Source organism: Marmota marmota, unplaced genomic scaffold, assembly GCF_001458135.2.
Source record: "Marmota marmota marmota unplaced genomic scaffold, marMar, whole genome shotgun sequence".
Taxonomy (NCBI): domain Eukaryota; kingdom Metazoa; phylum Chordata; class Mammalia; order Rodentia; family Sciuridae; genus Marmota; species Marmota marmota.
Window position 1 is genome coordinate 5,138,922 of NW_025999900.1, and position 18,365 is coordinate 5,157,286.

Consider the following 18,365-nt stretch of genomic DNA (forward strand, 5'->3'; position numbering starts at 1 on the left):
TTTTAATTTAAATTTAGTTTTTGGGCTGGAGATATAGCTGAGTGGTAGAGAACTTGCTTAGCAAGCGCAAGATCCTGTGGGTTCAATCCAAGTACTGCAAAAAATAAAAATGAAAATAAATAAATAAATTTTTTACATTATTTAATCTTTTTTCCCCCAGGGATTGAATCCAGGGGTGCTTAACTACACTGAGCCATATCCCAGCCCTTTTTTAAAATTTTATTATTGGGAGACAGGGTCTCACTAAGTTGCTTAGGGCCTCACTAAATTGCTGAGGTTGTCTTTGAACTTGTGATCCTTTGCCTCAGCCTCCTGAGCTGCTTCGATTACAGGCATGTACTACCATCTTGATTATTCAATCTTATTTACTAATTATGCAAGCACTTTTGTGGAAATTCAGCTAATATTTTCTATACTCTCAGATATCAACCTGATTTACTTATAAATTGCTGTTTTTGTTTTTAACAAATGTGCTCAAAATATATTATGAAACTCTGATTTTTAAATGTTAGAAAATTCAGTTTCTGTTTCTTGGTATAAAGACATGGAAGTTTTTATGGGTGGTATGGTGTAATTTCAACAAGAAAGTTATGAGGAAGATGTCTGTTTTCACATGGCTCTCTCCAAGGCTCAAGATTCTTCTGAAGAGCAGTTACTTTCTCATTAATTGTTAAATTGCCACTTTCACATGAAGGAGTAGATTATATATATGTACTTATTTCCTGATAGATAGAATTCTATTAACAACTATTTGTCTCTATTTAAATGATCAGAATTTGGAAAGTACTAGGTTTATGTAAAAGCAAAATCAGTGGCATATCTTCACATGCAACAATTCTTTGTGTGTGTGTGTGTTTTGCTAAGGGTGGAACCTGAGGCCTCACACATGCTAGGTGAGCACACAACCCCAACTTCACATCTGACAACTCTTAAGGAGGTTGCCACAGACAGGCAGGCAGCAAACGTTTCTGTGGAACAAGTGATTTGCAGGTTCCATACGAACAGTCTAAAGATCATCTTCTGGAACATGGATGATCTTATTTTTGTAAGATGAGTAACCCACCCTAACATTCTATATTTGTTTATACCTTCACTACTCAAAGTGTGGTTCATTGGCCAGCAGTGTTGCCATCACCTGGGAGCTTGTTAGAAATGCAGACCCTCAGAACGGGCCAGACATACTGAATCTGTATTTTAACAAGATCCCCGGGTGCGTCATACATAGCTTCAGGTTTGAGAGTACTGCCCTGTGAAATTCTGGCTTCTGATTCTTGGCTGCAATAGTTTGTGAGGGAAAAAACGAGGTTAATGAATTTCACACATGGGGCAACTGTGTAGTCTGACTTCAGAATTCTTTCTCTTCTTTTTTTTCCAATCAAACCTCCTGCTCCACTGGGGGATAGCACATTTGGTTTTCAAAAAGTCATTTTCTGTGGAGAATATATCTTCTTTATGCCTCTTTCCTTAAGTAACTCAGAAAATCAGTTCTTTCAACAGTTCAATATTGAACCAGATCCTAGCAATGCCATTAACTTTGTCAACATCTGCACTTGTTGCTTCAAAGTCTAATACACCACTGTTATTTTGTCCATATACATTTCTTCTAACCTTCAACAATGTTTTCTGTGTATCCATTAATATTATTTAATGACAAAGGAACCCATTTGGTTTTGCAGCCATATTTTCTTCCACATCTGATTTCAGCCATTTTTACCACACAAGGAGGAACAAAGGAGGAAAGTGTGTGGTCCAGGCAGGATGGCATAGCCATTAATCCCAGTTATTTAGGAGGCCGAGGCAGGAAGATCTCAAGTTTGAAACCAACTTGTGCAAGACCCCATCTCAAAAATAAAATAATAAAGTTCTGGAGGGTGCAGTTTGGTGGTAGAGCGCTTGCCTGGCATCATGTGTGAGCTGAGTTCAGTCCCTAGTATCACAACAAACAAACAAAAAGGAACATCTATGGGCTTTTGCTTCTTCTAAGTAAGAAACATTTAAAGGTTTATTTTTTCGTTGTTATTTGGTAACACTAGAAACAATACCTATTGGATTGGGTATCACAACCTAGAATTTTGCTAAGGCAATTGTAGATCTGCACTTCTGTGTTCTGAATGCTTAAGGTTTGGGTGTCCTGCTGGTCACGCCTCGTTACTCCCATAAGGCATAATTTCAGGCGCAACATGCATGTGGGGCAAATCAGTGATAGTTAACGAGAGGGCATGTAAATATGTACTTTAAATAATCTTCATTTCCACCCTCTTCCCTTTTGCAGATGCCTCACCAGAAGCCATCAGATGTCCACTGTGTGGCCTCACAGTGTAGCCACTGAGGGCCCTTTCTTGTGGTTGCTGATGGTCAGCCCAGCCAATTCCCTGTTGTCTGAAAGCACTATTTTTTTTAGGGGAAATGTTTGAAGCTACATATCCATTTTCTGATAGTTTAGTTAAAATTAGATACTTTACTCTATCAATGCCTCTATCAGAGACAACACTACCCTACCCCAAAGCAAAAGGAGAGGGGGCACCACTCATGTGGCACCTTGGCCAGGTGTTTATAAATTCACAGTGATGTGCTTCAGCTCAGCTTCTGAAGCAGAGGGAGGTACGTATAGAATGATTCTGCCTGAAAATAGAGAAGGAAGAAGGGCAGGTGATAAATTCTGGGCTGTTTGAGGCAGCTGGGGAGAGCCCTCCTTATCACCCAATTGCTTGTCTGCCCCCTGGGCCACCCTTGGTGTAGTCCTTGGACACCTGACTTCAATGATCTACAAGCTCATTTCTTGCCCTTCTAGGTGCAGTATGGATGTAACCATGGCTGTCTTATCCTCACTTTTGCAGACATTCTTTTCTCTGCTGTGGGCATGTGCTAGGCACATGCACGTGCATACACACGTGCACACTTTAATTTAAACTCACAGTTCAATACTCTTCTCTCAACAACAAGCTTAGGTGGGGAATATTTTTTCTTTTGCTCAGGAGCAGGTTTTCCCTGATCTGTGGAGGTGGTGGAGGGCTTTCCTTAGTTCTACCGGAGCGATAAAGCTGACCTGGCTGTTGTTAAGTTTTACAAGGAATGCTGACCCTCTCGTGAAGTGTTCTCATCTTCTCTGCTCTGCTCATTAACCACAGTCTAGTGTTAGCCTTTGCAGACATAAATAATACAGCAGCACCTTGGCCTGCACAGCTGAGGAGGGAATGGCCCGGCCTTCAATTTGTCTTTTTCTCTTGAATACTTGCAAACTGCTTTTTCTTCTTGTGTTTGACAAAATGTCAAAACTGTATTTCTCTTTATTTGTGTTAAGAAATCCTTCATTCTGCCCTGAACTCATGATCACTGCCATTTAACTCTGCAGTATGGGTGGGGTGACTGGATGCTGGGCTCGGTCACATGACACACGTTGGTCAGTGGGAGATGAGCACAAATGACGCAAGAAGAGGCTGCAAATGGGCTTGGGTAGTGGACCTTGCTCTTGTGCATCTCTGCTGCTCAACAGAAGGACTAACATAGGCAGGGCCTCTGGACCCGGGGAAAGGCTGAGGGTCATATGAGGCTCATCCAGATCAGTTGGTAGCTGTGGAGTCTGTGAAAGTTGTCAAAATAAACAACAAAAAATAAACACTCTTGTCAAGCTCTAACCAATACATAAATAAAGCCAGAAGGTTATGAAAGAGAGGATTTCATGAAACTACGCTGATAATAAGAACTATGCACAATAGACTCTGCTAGAACCACAACCTTGCACAAAGGACACCAATAAGCTTGCACACACAAAAAAAATACTTCTGCAAGGACATCTGTAAACTGCCTGTCCAGCCCTGGACTGCTGCTATTTTTGTTATCAATCCTATTAGCAAAGAATCATTGTTTCAAAATATTTTGTGTCATCCTCTTCATTTTGCCTTTGAAAAACCTCCCCTTTCCTCAGCCTCCTTGAATACACTAATAGTTTACCATACACACATATTCCCATTTCAGTGCTCTGCAAGTCCCAAATAAATACCATTATTCTTTGGAGAGTCATGCTCTGACTGTTATTCAGGTTCTCTAGTCTCAGATAGGTGATGACCCCTGGTTGATTTGAGAAGTGGGGGCATTAGCACTTACTGGTACAGGTAGCTGGACATTGTGGTTGATTGTTGGCACCAGGGCTGTCCTCCTGTGCACACCCTGCCTCTGCACTCTGGACTCATCAAGCCTCTCTCTTTAGGTAGTGCACCCCCCCCCCACGTTATCACCCCTTCAGCCTCTTATCTCTCCCTAATGACTGATTCTCATCAGCATTTCAATCACCTCAAGCCTTTTCTATCACTATCTAAAGAGCTGCCTTCTAGCCTATATTCTCCTTTTCCACTTATTGCCTTGTCTCTCCCCTGTCTTCTACTAGCCTGAAAAAAGTCATTACTCATAGGCACCTCATCCTCATTTCACCCCTTAGATATTAGCTGGTTCCCCGGGGCTCTGTTCTAGATCTTTTCTTCTTTTACCTGGAGCCATCTCATTACTTTGTTCCCAACAGTAGGATGGTGACTCCCAAGTCTTCAGGTCCCGCCAGTCCCCTGTCCTTTGCTCCAGACACATAGTGTCTATGGGATATCCCACAGGCAAACATGAGATGTCTAAAGTTGAATTCACTGTCTTCTCCTTTAAAACCCCCTTTCATCTTTGTTCATGATATCAGTGAATGGAACCACCTCGCACCCAGTAGTGTAAATCGGAGTCTCCTTAGCTTCTCTCTTTCCTCTTCTTTGAGGAAGTTTGACCCCTTCCCAAGTCCCACTGATTCTACCTCCTTAACACCTCTTCAGCCCCTTCTCCTCCCTCCATCCCATGTCAGTCCCTTAGTTCAGGTTGCTTTGCCTTGATCTACCAGGCTCCCAACTTGACTCCTGTCTCTACCAGCTCCGATCCATTTCCCACACTACAGCCCACACCATTTTTCTAAAATGAAAATTCAAACACATCATCCCCTGCTCCATTGCCAGGAATCACGGGAGGCTTGCTGTGCTCGGTATCCCTGCTCTCTCTCTTGACATTCCTCCTCTGAACTAATGGAAGCCGTAGAGAGCTGCTTGGAAGTTGGCAAGGATACCGTATTCTCTCTCCTGGAAGCTTTTGCACTTCAGTTCTACTTACCTGGAACAACCCACATCCCAGCCTTGCCCTGACAGGTCAAGTAGGAAGCCTCCCTGGGTCCCCTACATGCATTGGTGTGACACCCCCAGGTAGCTCTCTTCTCATCCCATTCCCTTGTAGGCAGGCCTCTGTGTGTGAGGTCCTCCAAGCACGGATTATGTCTTGTTCATCGATGTATCCTCAGAACCCACCACATTTGGGAACACAGTAAGTGCTCAACAAAGATTAGTTAACTGAGTGGCCAAGAAAAATAAATCGGCTTTTTCTCTATCTTGTATACTGTGGAGCTAATACCTTTTATTTCCTCAAAGATTTCTTCCTCTTTCCTATCATCTACAAATGGGTTTGGTCCTTATTTTATCGGCACTATCTTTAGGTCCTATAAAAGTGTCTTCAATTCCTTTTACTAGCCATCTCAGAGCAATAAGCTTCTCAAGTTTCCCCTGTCTCTAATGACTGCCTTATGGGGACATGATACTCTAATGCTCGCTTCAATAAGCTGAAGTTATTGTTAAAACAAACTGAACTACCTCCAGCTCACCTCCCATCTTAGAGGACCCACTAAAATTGATTCTGCGAAATAGGCTTTTAAAAAATATCCTCCTTAAGGAGAAAATATAAACAGGGGAGGGCTGTTAGCTTAGAAAGCCCAGCCTATTTGGAGACCCAGTTTGTTTCACTCGACTGAACGGGAGGTAATGATGCCCATTGGCACGAGGCGGTCGGAGCCTGTTTTGTCCACACACTAATGGACTCAGGCTTCCAAAAGATTCTGAGAACAATGACTCCAGCTTCAGCTTCAGCTTTGAATGTCTTTGGGAGTGACTCAGCTATGATGGGACACAATTCATGTGCCTGTGAGACAACATTGCATGGGGCACTGTAGCATGAGACGCTCACTCAGAGTGTCACAATTCTATATGTGAAGCTTATGACTGTATGAAATCCGATGTTGCTATCACAAGGATTTCATCAATTCACAAAGAGAGAAAGAGAGATGGGGAGAGAAAGAGAGAGAGACAGAGAGACAGGCAGAGACTTATCCTCTGAGCCTTCCATTTGCTCTCTTCTAAGACAGCAAACAGTAAACATCCCTAGACTGAGCATATTCCCACATCCTCATTTGGGGTCACACATCCCCCATGAGAGAGTTGAAGGTCCAGGAATCATAATTAGAAAACAACTGCAAACCTGGGTCATTCAGCTCCATGGCTTCCTTGAACCCCGATCACTATGTTCACACCAGGAGGAAATGTGTTCTTAGTGGTTTGAAAACAACCTGGAAAGACAGGCAGAGGAAGTTGGCATCAGGAAGAGCTGAAAGGAAATCGAGGGGCTCACAGCAGACAGAACCTCAGGCAAGATATTAGGAGGACAATCCAGGAAAGCTCCACCTCGTGTTTTGGGGCCCTGAGTTGTCAATTGTTTTAAATGCAGAAATGACACTATTGCAGTGTCCATGGGGTGAATCAAAACTGGAAATGCATATTATGCAGCAGAGAAATGCTGAAATTATAAAGTGTGGGCCACAGCAGAGAAGCAAAAATGTTGTCTGGAGAAGGGGTCCATTAGAGGATGAGCTGGTTTCTAACCTTTGACCCAGTGAGCACATTCTCCCACCTACCTTCACCCTGGGGTACAGGATCTGTTTTCATAGCCCCGACAGACCTTTTCTTTTTATCTGAAGAAATCCTTTAATAAGTACAAGATTCTGGATATTTTCTTTCTAGTCATAAAATAAATGAATAAAATGACTCTTGGAAGATGAAGAATCTCCCCCAAATATTTGTAGCCACAGCCTGTGCCCAAGCAAGAATACACTGAATTGACACTACCTGTATATAACAAATGAACAAAAACAAAAACTACCACTGACATTAATTAATGAGAAATTAATCAAAGAATCAAAGTAGCCTGGTGTTGGAAGTACCCCTGGCAGATGACAGAAGCAATCGTAAATCTACTCTGGAAGAAAAGACTTCACTCCCAATCTCCTGGGATTCCCACAGTTTTAAAGGCCTGAGAAAACAGGAGGGCATGAAGGACATATGAGTCAAACACAGGTCTAAGCACAGTTCCAGAGAAAGACAACACAGAAAACAGAAAGAAGCAACATCCCATTAGAAGATTAAAGGCTAAGAATTTTCCAGATTGGCTATTGCAACAAATCCCAAACTGGATAATAAGAAGAAAGCCACATTTTGTCACATTGTAGTGAACTTCTTTTATACTAGGGCAAAGAGAGGATCTTACAAACAGCCAGAGAAGAAACTCCGATTATAGCAACAGTAATATACTGACCTCGGTTTCTTCAAGGGCGACAATGGAAGCCGGCAACAGGTGGAGGGAGACAATCTCCAAAAGTCTCCAAAAGGCTGAGAGAAAATAACTACCAACCAAGAGCACACCCTGTGAGAAGGTCTTTTGGGAAAACAGGAAATGAAAGAACATTTTTTTTTTTTTTTCAGAAAAATGTCAGGAGAGCTGGCTACCAATAGAACCTCTTAAATCATCTTGAGAGATTTCTCCCTCTTCTCAGAGAACAGGTCTCAGTCATAGGGCTGGTCATGAAAAGGATCAGGAGGAATCTCTACAAGAGAAGCTGGTCCTCTCTCTTCTCCACCCCTCACACTTCCTTTCTACTGCTTGTCCCGGTATCTGGTGTTCTCAGAGTTCCCTCAGTGGGTGACATATTCTTCTCTCCCTTCTCTTATCTCATTGAAGAAATGGTATTAAAGAGCTACTGACAAGTTGTTCTTTGCAAATCCAGAAGAGGCCGTCTGCACCTGATGTTGGAAATTAAGACCCCATTCAGACGTAAGTGAGTCTCAGATATGAGGCCACTTTCCAGACTCCCAAGGAGGCAAGACCTGCTCAGTTGACACAAGAAAGAGAAGATGAATGCCCTTTGTTTTCCAACCAGCCTGATAACTCATCCCCATTTACAGTCATTCAATTTACTTGTTACCAGTTTGGTATTTGGGAGCTACTAATAGCACTGTCAGGTAAAGTGAAAGAAAAAGATTGGAGAAAACACCAGGAGGCATAATTAAAACGAAGTGCTAATAACTCTGCACATCAAAAAGCCCCTTTCATTGTGGCTCTGAGCGCAGTTCATTAAGCAGACCTGCCAGCTGGAAAGGAGCAAGGCAGGACTGTCCTCCAGGCCACCAGCACAGACACTCTTTCCTGTCCTGCTCACAGCTCAGCATGACCAGCCTGTCAAGTGTTCCATGAGGCCAGAGCTCTGGGTGGTCCTGGGCACCCCTTGCGAGGTGGGGGTGGGGTGGGGTGGGGTGGTGGTGGGCTGGGAGTTGACTCCAGGATGGACACTTTCAGCATCCTGCAGGCTGCAGAAGCTGGGTTGGCTTTTCTCAGGGGTCTTGACCATGAAGGCAAATGTTTCTCCAGGTGCTGACAGAGGTTCAAGCCTGAACAGACAAGGCAGCCTGAGATGTCTGAGTAGTTCTATGATTTTCAATGAATACAGCCATCCCAGTGTCCTTCACAGAGAAGGAGAGCCCAGGCCTGCTGCCTGTCTCATTTGTTCCTTAGAGCGTACTCGGTGAGGCAGAGAGGGCCAGCACCCTCACTTTGCTGATGGAAGACACTGAAGGGATCAGTCAACACGCTAAAGGCCCATGATTGGTAAGCTCAGACCCTTAGACCTTCTTGGAGCTTCATCCAACAAAGATGGCGCCCCTGTCCTGCAGTGCTATGCAAGAACATATAACACAGCACTGGTTAATAACTACCGAGCTTGTCCTGTGTACCAGGACCCAGCTAGGGTTTTACACATGTTAACTCACTGAATGCTCATAGCAACCCTTATGGAGTGGGAACTATTTTTATTCCTGTTCCACAAAATGGAACACTGAGGCTCTGAAAGGTTAGGTTTTTCATCCAAAGTCAAAGAGCTGGTTAAGTAGCTGGGGTCAAACCCTCCAGAGCCTTCATTCTTAATCTCTTTCATGAGTATACTTTTCTTCCACCTTTCTTTCTAGTCTCTTCCATCTTATTTCTCCCTCTCTCCGTCTGTCTCTAAATAAAGGCCTGGTAGTTTCTGAAATGCATTTTTTAAACAGTAATTTTTTTTTTTAAATTCCCAGTGCGGCCGTATAGTAGGTTCTTGGTCTAGACTGGGCCTTTGTCTTGTTTTTCTGTGAAGGGAAGGGTTATAACAAAGGGATCCATATCTTAAGCAAGGTACTCTCGAAGTCGATGTCATGAGGCACTGCAGGCTCTCTATGGATAAAAAGAAACCTGCCTGGTTAGGACTTAGTCCAAGGCTTGGCAGTGTGGTCAGGACTGGAAATTTTGCACCCCATCTCTATCTCTGTGAAACATCCCAGGGTACAGTGACCTAGCGCTGGCATCTCCAAATACACCCAGGGGCAGAGCCCTTGCTGGCTTTCCTGTAGCCTGGAAGGCTCAGCAATAAAAGGGACAGTAGGACAGGCCAGCCCAGAGCTTTCCTTACCAAACCTCCCCAAAAGGCAAGCGTGTAGGTCCGCCAACCAGCAGATGAGATGACTGTGCCCATGGTGTCACACTTGAGGTTTATTAAACTGCAGAGGACTACAACTTTGTTTGTGACTAGCCAGACCCTGACAGCCCGACTTTGTCATCCACATCACCAGTTGTGTTTCACTGCCACAGCTTTATTAGCATGCAGTAGCACCTTGCAATTGCCCCTTTGTTTGGGCTCATTGACTGGACCATATGTCGGAGGAGTCTCAGCCAATAGATTTATCATATATTAATTACCTCTGCTTTGTATTACTGCAAATACTGGCAGCCAGTTAAAGGCAGGGAAGGTGTCTCCAGGGACAAAGATATAGAGAAAAGGACAGGTCCAGATTTTGTTGGGGCCTGAATTTTATTCTATTTCGAGGATTCTTCATTTTTTTTTAAATAGTAAAAAACATGAAAAGAACTTTAATCAGTGTAGTTGCACCAGGAAGACAAGGGACCTATGTCCTTAGCCCTGCCATTAAGGGACTGACAATGACTTTGAGGTTTTGTAGAAAGGGAAATGGTAGCAAGGGTTGGGGGTTTGCATAGCTGGAGGCTTTTCACAGCTGCCAAAGCAGGCGATCATGATCAGGTGGGTGGTATGTCCATCATTATCTCAGGTTTGGGCGGGAGGGGCCTTGTCCACAGTAAGAAAGTTGCTGCTGCTTGAGGTGGGGGTAGGGGCAGCTTCCACACATCACAAGATGTTTATCAGATCAGATCTTGTTCCTGGAACCCAAGGTGACTCAGAGCAAAGGAGATGGGTGAAAATGGAGGCAGAGATGCCAAGTCTTCGATTCTGCTTTTAACCACCCATTGGACATTTGCAGAAAAAAGTGAAGAGTCTAAGTCCTTGCTATAATTCCCCCCCCATCTTTTATCCATTCCTCAGTCTTGAGGGAACTAGGGTGTTAGCCAATCTGGCTTTGCAAGTTTCTTGATCCAGTGGTAAACAAGTCTTGAAACCACGACTGAAGCATCTAAGTGAAAAGGGCCAGGTGCTGAAGTCTAAAAGTAGAAGAACCACTATAAATTATAAAGCAGAATACAAAAGCGAGTCGAAGTCTGAAGATCTCCAACTAAATAAATCATTTCAGGGGCTCTTTCTCCTTTTAAATATGTCCTTGACTATAGACTACCAGAGGTCAGACTTTGAGGCCCATATTGTCCAAAACTTTCTCTGTTTTACCAAATGATGCTAAAAAGCAGCCATTCAGAGACCCTGGAACGAATGTAATTTTGACAGCTGCATGGGTCCCTCCTTTCTCTGCCTTCTTCCCTCTGGGGTTGACTAGCCGTGAGTGGCCAATGCCTAAATGGTATGCTTTCTCCTGACAGCTTGCCAAAATCATTACCAAAGTCATAGGCCAGGGGCCTGACTCTGGGGATCTAATCACTTGCTTCAAAAAACCAAACGGAAAAGGTAATGGTGAAAAACATAGAAGGAACTTCAATCAGTGTGGTTACACTGTGAAGACCAGGGGACTCCTGTCCTTAGCCCTCTCTTCTTGATGCCCTCCTTAAGAAAAAGAATAAAAAACATGGATATGGAATTTCTAGGCTTTTGCTAGAATCTTGGAAGGGCCTCTGTGATTGGGACAGGGGAAGTTTAAGATTAAACCTCATTTCGATTCATGAAGAAGAGTATCTCCTGTGTGGTTGACATAAGTGTGTCTCCTGTATAGGGTGACAGACAGATGTCTAGAGGACATATGGCCCCAATTATGGTTGCCATCTGGGTAACAGACCCCTGCCACGGCTAGTTTAGGAGACTATCCATGGAAACTGGTCTCCCCTTTAGCATTCAGCAAAGGAGAAGAATGTGAAAAGGAGGAAGCAAGATATGCAACTCCTGGTTCAACTGGTGTAGAGAAATGCAGCCGCAGGTTGCTCGGGCCACTGGAGCACAGGCAGAGGAGAAAGTAAGGAAAAGAGAACATTCAGTCTGGCAGTGGGGACTTGATCCCTGTAAAACGAACCCAGAGAGGACTCAACACTGCCATTTGATGGGGGAGGGGAGGGCTGGAGTAGTGAGCTAACATAGCTTTCATTCATCCCACCCATCAGTCTCACCATGGCCAATAGGTGGGGTCATTCCTCTGTTAGCTAGTCACTATTTGTTCCAGGTCCCTTGCCATGACTTCCATCCATTCTCTCTCCTTCTTTACTCTGCTGTACCCCAAAGGCTGCTGTACTCCCAAAGGCTACAGCACCCAGGCTCCCTTGCCCTTTGGCCTGTGTTTGCTTGGGTCACTGGGAAGTACCTAATAGAAATCAGAAAAAAGTAGACAAAGAGAGAGACCAGGGTATTTCCTGCTTGTTCTCTCCATGATTCAATACCATGCCTCTGGCTGGTCGCGTGACCTGTCTCCATGCTACAGCTCTTACTGGGACAGGGGGTGGTAACGGCTGTCCATGGGTAGTCATTTCTGGGCACATCAACCTGCAAAGGACTATCGGCTTGTCCCAAAAGACCCTTTGTGCAAGAAAGGAATGAAGAAAATAGGAAAGAGAAAAGAACAAACAGAAACGTAGACAGAGGCAGAGAGCAAGAGAGAGAGAAAGAGAAAACACACTTGAAAGGATTGAATGAGGACTCCTTTCCTTTCCTAAATCAAGCCTTCCCTTTCCTAGCTAGGATTTCTGAAGGGTCTTTCAAGCAGCGCCTATATGTGACAGGCTGATGATTTTTAAAGATAGAAGAGATCGTGTGCAGAAATGATGGGGAAGGATATGACCCTGTAGCCCTGAAAGGAGTCCTGTTATTTTAAATTTGGAAGTCATACTAAGGGTGACCCTTAGGCGGGAGCATTTCTCTTGAGTCTTTAGAAACTAATAAAGAATAAGCAATAAAGCCCAGGGTTCACTTTCCTTTGGCTGCTGGTGGGTCAGAACAATCCAGGCCAGAATAGAGTATTGGAGGGCTGTTCTTGACCACCCTAGCCCCAAATGGCCATGGACCCTGAAGAAATTCTTAAACTCCCAATGACTTCATTTCCTTTCCCATAAGATAGAGCTAGTAATGCCTGAGGAGAAGACAATAGGCCGTGGGCAGGGGGCAGATGGACCCACCAACAAAGGCAAGAGCTTTTGGTCGGTGAAAGAGCTGTTACCTGGGCTGCCCTTTAGATATATGTATTGAACCATTCAGATATTTAAGCTTAAAAAATAGAGAAGAAAATAAAATTTTCTCTTCTATCTTTTAAAATCATCAGTCTGTCACATATAGGTGCTACTTGAAAGATCCTTTAGAAATCCTAGCTAGGAATGGGAAGCCTTGATTTAGGAAGGAAAGGAGTGCTCATTCAATCATTTCAAGTATGTTTCTCTCTTTCTCTCTCTTGCTCTCTGCCCCTGTCTCCCTATTTCTCTGTTTCTTCTTTTTTCTTTCCTACTTTCTTCATTCCTTCCTTTCAGAAAGGGTCTCAGGGACAGGCTTGTAGTCCTTTGCATGTTGATGCCCAGAAATGACTAACCATGGAAATCCTTTACCCCACTTGCAGTGCCCCAAACACCCCTGGGGCTCTGCAGGAATCAGAGGTTTAACAAATATCACATTGAACAAGTGCAAAGCACTACCCCAGAGCCCTCTTTTTATTGTGTGGTGTTTTTGTCTAAGAACAGAGGTTATTTTAACTTTTACAATTTGTTAGGGTTTTTTTTCCCCCACCATGTTCCAATGAGGGTCCCAGCAAGAAACAGAATTCAATGAAGACATTCTAAAAAGATAGAAGAGATCTTGTGCAGAAATGAAGGGGAAGGATATGACCCTGTAGCCTTACAAAGGTGTGGGCAGAGTTGAGAGAATCAACAAGACATGCTGAAGCACCAAGAAACAATATTAAGTGCAAAAAGTCATTACTATCCTTATACTTGCTACCAGAATCCAATGAGAGCTGTAGGCATGGAGGAAGAGTCGCTCAGTCATTCAGAGTCACTCTGAACATGAAACTTGGCCCTACTTCAATAGACCCCAAGGGGTAGAAGGTGGAAATGCCACCACAAATCCCCTTTTTTTTGTTGTTTTTCCTTAAACCCTCTAGATTTTCTTTTTCTTTGTGCTGGGGACTGAACCTAAGGCTTTGCACAAGCAAAGCATATACTCTACTACTGAGTTATACCTCCAGCCCCTAAAATCTCTTAGAAGTAGGTGAGGGTATCTATCATAATAATCTAATGATAATCATATTTACTGACAAAACACAATTTAGTTACATTTACTCCAGAATAATTTGTACAGGCTTCTTTAAATAACAAATATTTTGACCTATTAAAGAATATAAATATATTTTAAGAATTTTATTTTCTTCTCTTTTTAAAACTTAAATATATGAATGGTTCAGATAAATATATCTAAAGGGAAGCCTTGGTGACAGCTCTTCTCCTGACCAAAAGCTCTTTCTTTGTTGGTGGGTTCATCTGCCCCTTGCCCAATGTCAATTCTCCTTAGTTTTCATTCAGCTTTTAAGAAGGGAAAATTATGTGAGATTCATTCTATTGTCTAGTTATCTATGACAGCAGAATCAAAATGGATATCATGTATAACTAAACAAAGAACCAATAGGGCCACTCATTTCCAATCTGTCAACATCTTCTTTATAACCCCATGACTTGAGCGGGACACCTGGCCAAGAATATTTATTTGGGCTAAAAATTCTTTATCTACCAAAAAGCCAGATGATGAAAAAAAAAAAAGGGAAAATAATTGGGCTAGAACTCGATTTGAGTTACAAGTTTTCAGAGAAGGACTCCTTTAGCCTAACTCAATATAAAAAATACAACTTTATTATATGACATCTTTTCTTTCTGTATCCAAAATTGTATCCAAAATTGCCTTCAGAACAAATTTATTGGTGATTTGGACAATGTATGAGTTTCAGGTAGAGAGGAAACTGAAAGTCTTTGGTTGAGATTTGAAGCTAACTAGAAATTCAATGAGGCATAAATGTATTTCTGTCAAAGAGTATCTAAAGGAATCCTACTGCCTCAGCCTCAGGAGCATTTGGAACCCACCTTGACTGTTCAGTTGATTTCTTGTCCTTTGCGATGGTGAGAGGAGCATCTTCCCTCTGCCTCGTGCCCCTCTCATCAGGATGCTCTCTGGTTCCCAATTCAGGGCATTTAGACTCCATGAAATGCTATTATCCCAATCCCTATGGGTCTCCTTCTCAGGGATTAGAAAGCCAAGTCATCCACCACAAATGGCAGGCTGGAAAGTAGGCTTGGGCTAACACAGAGGCTTGAAGAGAGTGGTAAAGTTTTAAAACAGTCCCATGGAACTAGACAAACCTCAAGGGCCAGGGGGCTAGATCTATAACTTGTAAAGATGGCACCATGGTGGGTTTTCTCAGGCACCACTCAGCAGCAAGACCAGAGGCAGTGGATGCCTAGATCCATGCAGAGTTGGAATGTTTAGGTATGATGGTCAGCAGGATGGCAGCTCAGGAGGCAGAGGGTATTAGAGAGTCTTTTTTTTTTTTTAACATGATAGGCAAATTCTATACCATTGAGCGACATCCCCAGCCCCAGAGGAAGATGTGATGCTAGTTTTGAGTGCCTGCTCAAAAGTCATTATCATCATCAGAAACAAAATTCAAACAATTGGAAAAATGTTCAAATTAAAAATTAAAATTTTCTAAATTAGCTACCAAGAAAGATCAATAAAAGAGAAGGAAGGGAAACTATAAGTCACTAACTAGTGAATGTGGAAAAGAGGATGACATAGACAAAAATTAAGATAAGTGTGAGTCTCGCCCACGTCCTGCATGGGCGATGGAATTTGGGGTTCCTCTGCATGGAGTGAGCTGGCTGCAAAATAAAGCTAAGAAAAGAAGGTGGTGAAAAAACCACACGACAGAGAAAGATTTTGAAAGTGAGGGCAGGACGGCTCCTCCACCTTAGGGTTGAGCTTCCACACTGGAAAAGAGGGAGTGAGAGCCTGCCTTTGCTTTATTTGTATGGGGGAACCTCAAAGGCTTCCTACAGAATGTTCTTTGCCAAATGAGGTAAGAGGTGGGCTGTCCAGTTCCCCATGGGTCACACCCAACTCTGGAGCAATGAGATCAGTCTTCCTAGCCAAGTGAAGACAGAGGTCACATTCATTGTACAATCCATTAAGTGGGAGGAGCCACAAAATAGCTTGCAATGCTGGACCAAAATCTCCTTGGCTCAAGGCCAAGAGAAGATGTTCAAATAGCTCAGGGATGGCTCCCCACAGGTGAGGTCTGTGGTTCTTTTCTTCAGTGTTGATCTTGGGTTCTCCATAGCACTGTCTCTGAACTAGAGATGTCCTAAGTGCCAAGCTTTGGGTAAGTCGACCCTTCTCTCTTTTCACCTCTCTGCCCTTTCAGTCTAGGGAGAATGCAGGTAAAGGAAGATCGGTTAGTTGATGAACTCAAAGTAATTTCCTTATATAATTTTTCTCTTGAGCTTGCCTGTCCTCCAAATGTGACTCTGTAAAAAATGTGCTTTTTGTATCTTTGCCACGTCATCCCTAGGGAACTTGGAATCTGAGATTTAGCATTCAATTTAGTTCAAGTTAGAACTTCTGGCACCCAATCATAATGCTAGTTTTGAGTGCCTACTCAAAAATCAATATCATCATCAAAAACAAAATTGAAAGAATTGGAACAATGTTCATTTTAAAAATTAAAATTTTCTAAATTAGCTACCAAGAAATACAGAGAAGCCAGAAGGAAGGGAAACTATGATCCCTGATAACTCACGTTGCCTCCCTGAGCATGATTTTGCTCATTTGTTGAAACACCCCAGATCTCTTCCAGTTCTATGCATTGATATGAATATACTTAAATAGCTAAATAGCTTTTATGGACCCTAAAGAAATGTGTTTGCAGAGAAAAGGGAAACAGCCTGGTTTGCTTTGACTTTTTTTCCTTAGAGACACTGATAGAAATCCTGCACCAGTGTTGCTCCTATTCATCTTTTTTTTTTTTTCATTACATCTCACATCTCAGCAGAGAGCTTATCTTTATTTCCAACATCTTCCATATTATCCTCATGGTGTCTTTGTAACTCTATTCACTGTATTGAAGTTTGGAATACAGTTTTCTTGAAAGATAACACCCAAAGCGAAATTCTTATAAAAGACTGTCACTTTGGTTTGAAGAGTAGGAATGAGTTGGCAGTAAAGATAAGACCCTCCCTTCACGTTAGGACCAAAGAAATCTGAAATCTTTAAGAAGCCTAATTATGAACTGCATACTCCGCTGACAATGCCAAAAGAGATACATTTGACTTTACAGTAAAGAAAAATCACCTCTAGTAAAAAAGCAGGGACAAAAATTCCATTTAATCATCATTTATATAAGAACTTGCAGTCCCCAGGATGACTTATCCCTTATCGCTTCAAACATTACGTCATTTATTCCCAGCTCAGCTCAATTCCCTTGTGTTGAATGTCTTCCTTTACTGAAATTGATCTTTGTTAATACCAGGCATAATGTGTTCTCCATCTCTTAAAGGAAACCAATGGACTCTTGCCATGACGGGACCTAACTGGAAATCTATATACTCAGGACACCAATTCCCCATCAATACACTAAAATGTCTTTTCTTTAAAAATAACAGCCCTGCATGAATTTGATCACTTTCCCAAATTAGTGTAATTGATGCACCCGGAAGCCTTAATGGTTCCGAAAGTGCATACTCGAGGGATATTTAAATAGCTATTTTGTAGGGAGATAAAATATGGGCCAATTCGGTGCACACACATTCCTTGAGTTTAGGTAAGGCTCAGAGCTTGACTGAGGGCTGGCCAATGTGTCAGGAAGGCTTCTTTTAAACACAGAGTGCAAATGGCTTCATACAACCATGGCCTCTTTCATTTCAGGGCCTTCAGTGAGAGATGCAAATGACTACACTGGAGGAAATGACAATTATTATGGTAGAAATTTATTCCATTCATTGTTTCCAAAATTGAGATGGACTCAATTTTCTAGCTGCAACTAGGTTGGTTGAATATAATAATTTATACTTCCTGGGGTTATTTATTGATGTTGAATCTATATGAAATACCAAAGCATGCTTGACTCTGGAAAATAGCTCTGAGAGTCCTTGGAACTTCTTCCTACAGTACTTCCTCCAGTGTGGCACGGCTGTTGATGGAGGCTATTCTGAGACTGATGAATAAATGAATACATGAATGGATAAATTCCTTCCCTAGAACTGTATAGGCATGCTCCAATTGCCTACCAGCAAGGAGGAACTCGCAGCACTGCTTTACGCTAAATAGCAAGTATCCCTCCACTCATTGCTGGGAGCCATTAGCCAAGTAGGTATGACAATTTCCTTGCCAGCGTACCCCATGTTGCTGACATTTTGCAGTGACATTGAATGTAGTTGACCTTGCTCAAGGACCAGGGCGGATTAGGGTGTTCCTGGTTTAACATAATCGGGTTTAGGGCGTTCCCAGTTTAGGTTCCAGGTTTAAGGTTTAAGATTATTCCTGCTGGGAATAGGGCGTATCCTGCTGCCTGAGTTCCCCTTGAGTTCTCACGGGATTTAGACAGTATATTTTGGGAGACAGAAGCCCAGTGAAGGTGAATTTGGGAGAGAACGTGGATTTGGGCAGAGAACGTGGATTTCCCCAGAACGTGATTGTAGACGGCTGGTGTGAGTTCGGGAATAAAGAGTTGCTGTTTGAATCTGCAAGCTGTGTGGTGGCTCGTGATTTGTGCCCAGCCAGACTGCGGCAACTC

General features: G+C 42.8%; 1 long non-coding RNA gene across 2 annotated transcripts in view; it reads right to left on the bottom strand.

The window, feature by feature from the left end:
• Nucleotides 1-230: 230 nt before the first annotated feature.
• LOC125615215 overlaps nt 231-18,365 on the bottom strand; it is a 284,873-nt gene continuing 266,738 nt past the window's right edge. For both annotated transcript variants that reach the window (XR_007345745.1, XR_007345749.1), the window contains one exon: nt 231-6,412. This is a non-coding gene — a long non-coding RNA (uncharacterized LOC125615215). The remainder of the gene's footprint in view (nt 6,413-18,365) is intronic.